We start from the raw sequence: 7,438 nt of genomic DNA, 5'->3' as shown, positions 1-7,438 counted from the left end.
GAAGACATTTTATGCTTTTACTTTCAGCCCATGGCAGCTGAGAACTATTTCAGGTTATCTTGTTTCCTATTAGAGTCGTTTAATAGTTTAGATGCATGAAAAAAGTATCGTAGGTAACAGGTTATTGTGCATCAACTGGTCTGCAGCAACTGTCTCTATGCATCCTCTTAGCCTCAAGCAGATGCAAAGTAATTCGACATAGCTGAGGACTCGGTGAAATATAGCTAAAATAACTCTCTGTCTAACACCAGAAGATAACGTAATGCAGAGAGCCTGTTCCATATTTCACCCATAGCATCAACATATTCTATGTACAACATGGAGTTAGGTCTCACAAGATCAAACTACTGGGTGCTCTGTCATTCTCATCAGTTTGATGGCCAAGGAATGGGATTCAGTTATCCTGACTGTGTGCCTTCTATTTATATAAAATGTTAACATCTCTAGGTCCAGGATGAAGGCTCTGGGGTGTGGAGACAGGACATTCCTGAAAAGAGGCCTGTCTTTGCAAACAACTTCCATCAGAAATACTTGGAAACATATCTGGATCTTCTCAAGAACGATTACAATTGTACTTCTATGTGTGGGCTAATCTGAAGAAATGAGCTTCTGCTTTTTTAGCTCACTGGCCAAAAACACCTTCTTTGCCTTTCAGCTATAGAGTACAGCAGAGCAGGATAGCAGGAAGGTGTATTTTTCTCTCTTTTTAGCTATTAATGACCTAATATAAGCTATAAAACTTGCTTCCAGATATCTTGGTGATAAGTGCCTTAGAAACGCCTGTAATGATAAATAATTCAAATGATGGTGTTCTTCATGAAGCTTTTAAAGCATATTAACCAGAAACTTATATAAGCAATGAAATCTACATTACACACACACGCGCATATGCAAAAAGTAATGAGTAGATGCAGAAACACGTCTGCAGGAACAGAACAATTTTTTTAAACTTGTTCATTCCTCTTGTTCAGTCACTTGCTCACCCTATTCTGCTCTCCTACCTAACCAAAGCCAAAAGTCAAAGCTTCAACTCAATTTAGAAAACAGGTAATTACCATAGTCATAAATGGCAATAGTACATAACAGCAATTTTGGGGGAGATATACTACCCATGACAGAGGATATTCTGTTTAGGAGCTTTTTAAATAAAGTGGGCATACACGTGTTGCACAGATGTGGACAGAGTGTTTAAAACCCCAAAACAATCTGTTGGGTTCTTTGCATGCTGTAATGTTCATGGGTGATATCAGAGCTCTTGAGCAGGACAGACAGTTGCTATCCAGACAGCAAAAGGAGTCTGTGTTTCAAGGGCATTTGTATTCTTCAGTAAATCAGGTGAGACATTCCCAAACTGCTCTTCTCTTGAAGTCTTATATCCAGCTTGCTGACTTTCAGTGTGTTTAAATCACAGAAGTGCTTGACTGAAAGCAGAATTTTGAACTCACAACCTGGGCACTAGTAGTGGGTTTCTGACTGTTAATATGTGCTCATCTCCCTGTATGTCCATATAGACATAGGAACTTATGTCTCTATGCCTCTATATGTCTGCAGAAGCTGCACTTTGCATAAATCATTAAGTATTCACTAGGCCCAGGAGTAATACTGCCTAATTCTATAGGCCATTAACAGAGTGATTTTTTTGGAGGTACAGAGGTTCAGGTCCTGCATCTAGTGATATTCCTTGAATGTTGGATTGGGATGCTCAATTTAGGGCTCTGAGTGTTTTCCAAAGCATACAAAACATCCTTTGGGACTGCTTTTTCATTCTGTTTGCCTGTGTTCACTGTCTATGAATTAGGCTCATATCTGTAAACCCTTTACAACTATTATGTCTATAAAACATATGTCTCCAGCTGGCAACTTGTAAATGTTACGTATTTATAACAGCTTAAAAAAAATGCCCCCCTTCAGCTTTTATACAATTAATTCTGAATAAAATGATTACATGTGTGACTCAGGGAGGAAAGACACCCTCCTAACACAGATGCACACAACTTTCTGAATTGCTGGCCTTCCTCAGGAAATGAGTTTTAAATTTGTGTGGGGGAGTCTGTGACACACCTTCAGCCTATGACGAACCAGAAGCGAGACCGTTTCCTGCCAGAGTCTTTGGAATAGCAGCAGCTGCTTTTACAATTATGCTGTGTCTCCAGTGCAGATTGCAAGTAGGAATGAACGAGAACCACTGCCCTTTGCGTTGTCGCTCCAGGCATCTTTCACCATCACCTTGCAGGTTTCTGCACATACACATTTCTTGAAAGATGGCTGGCATGATCCTTACTTATGCTTTTTTTCTTGTTATGAAGCCTGAAAAGTGTAGAGAGCCTTCAAAGCCTTTTGATAGCTATTCAATACAAAGGCTGGGTTACAACCTCCATCTCAGGGAGCCTTTAAACTGTGACGCTGGGATGGGAAGACATAACAGGAGAAGAAACACCATCAGTGTGCTCTGCTTTTGCACATGATGACAGGATAACGGACATGAGGAACATGTGGTAATTCCTATGTTCAAAAGAGGTTTAAATTGCACTTATACTCTACTGAAATCTCCACCAGACATCCAGTGCAGTGAAACAGTTCCTTTAAACACAAAAAAAGTAACAGAATTGCTTACTGCATTTTCTCAGTTTCCAGGAACTAAACAGATAAAAATGGACAATAGCAAAATATGCTGTAAACAGGTATTTCATATATTGCTCCAGGGAACTGGTACAGTTCCAGGATCTCCCAGCAGCATTGACAAAGCATTTGGTGTAGAGCACCTGCATTTAGGTATTTAGGTTGCCTTTTCCTCTGTCTTTGCCTTTAGGCTCACAGGGGAAAACAAACAAACAAACAAAAAACAACATTATGAAGCAAGTGTAAGATTGCTTTGGACAAACTCAGTAAGCTTCAGTGGAAGATTTCAGCAAGCTGTAATATAAGGAGCCAAATCTACATTTTTAACTTATTTGTAAGATTCATCCTTCCACACACCCCCCCCCCCCCCCCCCAGCAATTTGTTCAAAGACACATCTGTTCCAAAAGCAACAGAGCAGGTATCTGACTTACACTTTACATGCATATGTATTACGAAGAAAGAACTAGCTCAGAAATCTGTGAGAAAATGGCACATGCTGTGGATTGTGACTATTTTACTAACACTGCATGCGTTGTAGGATCAGTCATGCCATTCAGTTCTCATTGGATTTTCCCTGCAACTTTCTCAAGATTCATTCTTTTTCTGGAAGAAAAACAGAAATATATTTTATAATCATTCAGTTCTCCATCAAAACCTGTTTCTACATATATGTTAAGAAAGGAATTATCCCACAGGACCTGTCCCCCTTCTCTCTCTCTCCCCCTCAGTATTTTAGATGTGTTTTCTCTCTTAGTTGAGAAACAATTGTGAGGTCAATTCCCATTAGAGCTTCAACATGATAACTTGCACCCTTCTACAATTCACACACTGAACTTCTAGTGTCTCCATTTATCTGTTTGTGTACGGGGATAGCCCTGCTGTTGTGGAACATTTTGTGATAAGTGCATGAGTAAAGTTAAAGAGAGAAGTGTAATGTATTATATGAGTCAAGTTCTTCAAGTACTGCTTTGGTGAAAATTTGCAGAAACCATATTTGAGGGGGTTTAAAGATCTCCTGTAAGGTTACATCAAACCAACTCAAACTAGACTGAGGACATGGAATTGGAGATGAGGTGTCTTTAGACAAATACACCTGTGGGTATCTGTTACTGCAGATAGTGCTGTCCTCCACCTATACAGTAGGAGTTAATAGTCTCAAAACAAGATTAAATTAACATAGCCTGTGTTTGAAGCATTTAGGAACTACAGAAAAGCTTCTATAAAGTAATATATACTGCTTTCTGGAAGCAGGGTAACAAGGAAAAATAAAATAACGAGAGAAAAAAAATTAAATAGAGACTAGATATCTACTTGTCAGTCATGAGATTCATCTCTTCTAATTTAAATCCTCCGAAAGTTCTGTGTCTCGGCTAGTCATCCAGGGCAGGACTCAGTTAACCAGCTGTTAACTCCTACATTCTGCTATAAAAGGAGCATGGGCTGACTAGCTCAGAAGTGAACACCTACACAGTAGACACCAAAAGGTAGACAAGGTGAATCTCAGTTCTAGTCTTCCTAGGCAATCAACACATAGGGAGGACATTTTCAGGTAGCTTTGCTGGCAACTCCTAACCATTTCCCCCTGTTTTGTTGCTGAGAAGAGGTTTACAAAGGTTTGTATTTTAAATGGGTTTTAATGGAGCAGCAACAGGAAAATCCCTGCCACAGAGGTCACTTCAAATAAGTGCCCTTTCTAGAGCCTAACACTCCAAAGAGTGCTTCCAAAATAATATTCTACAAGAAATATTCTAATATATAAAAACAGATTCTTGAAAATTGTTGAACTCTCCTGATTGAAACTTTCAAAAAAATGATCTCGGAGTCATGGAATTCTGGTTAAAAGGGACTTCAGGAGACCTCTAGTTAGACCTCCTGCTCAAAGCAGAGACAGCCAATAGGTCAGGCCACATTGTTCAGGGTTTCATTCCAGAACAGAGAACAGAGACTGCATAATCTCTCTGGGCAACCTGCTCCTCCGGTTGACTGTCCTCGTGGTGAGAAAGTTTTTGCTGATAACTCATTTGGATCTCTCTTATTTCAGTTTGTTCCTATTGTCCTTCATCCTGTCACCATGTACTGCTGTGAAAAGGTTGGCTCCTTTCTTGATAACTTCCTTATAGGTACTAAGAAGTTGCTGTTAGCTGCCCACAAAGCCAGCTCTTCTCTAGGCTGAACAAGCCCCAGCCTGTGCCACTACAGGGACCCTTCCTTCCCCAGTGCAGGACTTTTCATTTTTCCTTGCTATGTTTCCTGTCAGGCCATTATTCATCCCCTCTATGTCCCTCTGAATGACAGTCCTGCCCTCATGTTTTTTAACTGTTCCCACTAACTTGGTGTCATCTGCAAAGTTCATGGCAGTGTGCTCTCCACCTCCTCCAGGCCACAGATAAAGTTTGAGAGAAAAGTTCAGGATGACAAATCTCAGCCTGTCAAAGTTGAGAAAAATTTCCAAGAAATTGACAATATTGTCTTAGTGCCAAGCAAATCCAATTTATCTCCAGACATGCCTAGTTTTGTTTCATTTCACCTAGGAATTCCATTGCAGAGATGTAAGGACATAACATCTTTCAACGGAATAGAGCTTAAAAACAAAAAAAAAAAAAGCAATTGCATTTTTTTTTCATGAAAGACAAAACTGTGTTATGAATTATGGCAGTTAATAACACAGAGCAGCACAGGAGATAAAAGGGATACACAAATATATAGGAAAAAGTGATGACTACTACATCCAACAGAAAATAACATTATATATAGAGGAATTCTTTTTTTTTTCACATACAGGATTCATTTTCCTGTTGGGGAAATAGGCTTTCCTTGGTCAACACATATTAGCTGTTTTAATGTCCACAAGTAATCAGTCACACAACCTTCCTTTTGCTGGATCAGAACCCAGGTGCAATAAGAAATGCTTCAGAGCTCTCTGTGTATGGGAAATTTTTACTTGCAAAGTACTAATGCTACTTCTTTCCCTAGGCTATCTTCAGAGACTTCTCAGCCAGTTTTTGAACAAGCTTGACACCATTTAAGATATTGCATGAAATCAGAGTCCAGTGTGTCTTCTTACTGATATATCACACAAGCCTTTCCAAGTTACTCATGAGATCTCTCCAGACATATGTGATTGGAAGGAAACATTGCTAGAGAATCAGAAAGATCCCAGATTGACTGTGGATCTGTCCACTAAAGTCATGAAATTCTCATTAATGTTTGATGGTACCAGCCAGCTGGTATCTAAGAGACCAAGTGCTTCAGTGTAATAAGTAGAAATACATTTTTTTTTTTGAAAGATAGCAGATATCATGCGCATGCAGTCCTAGACATGAACTGTTAAGATATCTCATCCTATCCTTATCCCTTCCTGGACCACATTATCACTACTTAATAAAGGCTGATTGCCGTGGTACACCTCCATCCATGCTTCTCTCTGTCTGATCAGAGTTGTGAGGCACCTATCGCCTAGCTGCCTTTCTCTCAGAGCGAAAGGTATCAGCCCCTCCTTACTCTGAAATGAAATCCGTGAGTAAGTCACATCACTTTCTCACTATCTCTCAGCAGAGTGCTGGCTTACTGGGAATTAATTTTTCTCCCTTCTCATTAAAAGGAACATTCAGAGCTGAAAATAAGTATTAGGGCAGAGCAAGTGACTTTGTCATACACAGGCTGCTTGTCACATGGGTGACCTAAATTACAATAATCAAGAAATATTTAACAAAATGTCTAAATTACGATAAACAAGATCAAGACTCTTTGTCCCATATGACACTTGGCTTTTATACCATCAGATACTGTAGTTCAGGTGGGATTGACCAGAGGTTTCTATTGACTATTCTGCTGGAGAACCAGTCCCTTACCATGAAAACTCAAGGCAGAGAAGGTAGATGGGCCATATCAATGCTGGGGCTGGGGCTGCTGTGCTTTGGTTTTCCCTTTCTCCTGAAGTCTCCACTGGAGAATGGTGGAGCTCTGAGTGTGAATTAGCACACAGCTGCCTTCCCCAGTCCTTTGGCATGGCTCAGGCAAACAAAATCACCTGGGGTAGCATCTGAGACAGGTCAGGCATTTTAGACACCATGCCAGGCTACTTTTAACCACGAGGAGAGTAAGGCTTGGGAACTTTCATGTTTTGGATTGACCTCACTACTATAGCAGCTACTGCTAATCACTGACATATTTCAAAGGTTGAAAAATCTTAGGATTTCTTGCCTTCCACGCATTATTATTATGGAGCAGACCAAAGGAGAGAGAGGAGCAGAAACGTAGGGCTAGCCAATACTTGGAGATTATATCCTGCAATTTAGCTTAAATTGGCAATTTACCAATGTGAATACCCCCAAGTGGGCCTTAATTCTGAAGTGGGTGGTTTAATTAGCACTGTGCTCCCATTTATAATTAGGTTTCTGTTAGTTCAGTTTGAAGCATGATTTCATAATACAAAATTATTTTTAAAAATCCTGTGGGGATATTCCTGGAAAATTAATACTGTGGACTTTGATGAACTGATGCTTTTAATAGACTGTGGTATTTGGAAAGAATATAAATCAAAGCAGTAACATTACCATCCTATAAAAGTCAATGCCACATGATAATAAATCTGAATGCAAGGAGAAAGAAGAGTCATAGGATTACCTGAGGAGAATCTGGACTGTATGCTTCTGTATTTCAACTCATAAAGCTTGAAAAATGTAAATCTGGTCAGGAAACATTGTATATATCTTTTCTTTTCTTTTCTTTTCTTTTCTTTTCTTTTCTTTTCTTTTCTTTTCTTTTCTTTTCTTTTCTTTTCTTTTCTTTTCTTTTCTTTTCTTTTCTTTTCTTTTC

The sequence above is a fragment of the Anser brachyrhynchus genome, assembly GCF_964034855.1.
Source record: "Anser brachyrhynchus genome assembly, chromosome: 3".
Classification (NCBI taxonomy): Eukaryota; Metazoa; Chordata; class Aves; order Anseriformes; family Anatidae; genus Anser; species Anser brachyrhynchus.
Note: the sequence above shows the minus strand (reverse complement) of the source record.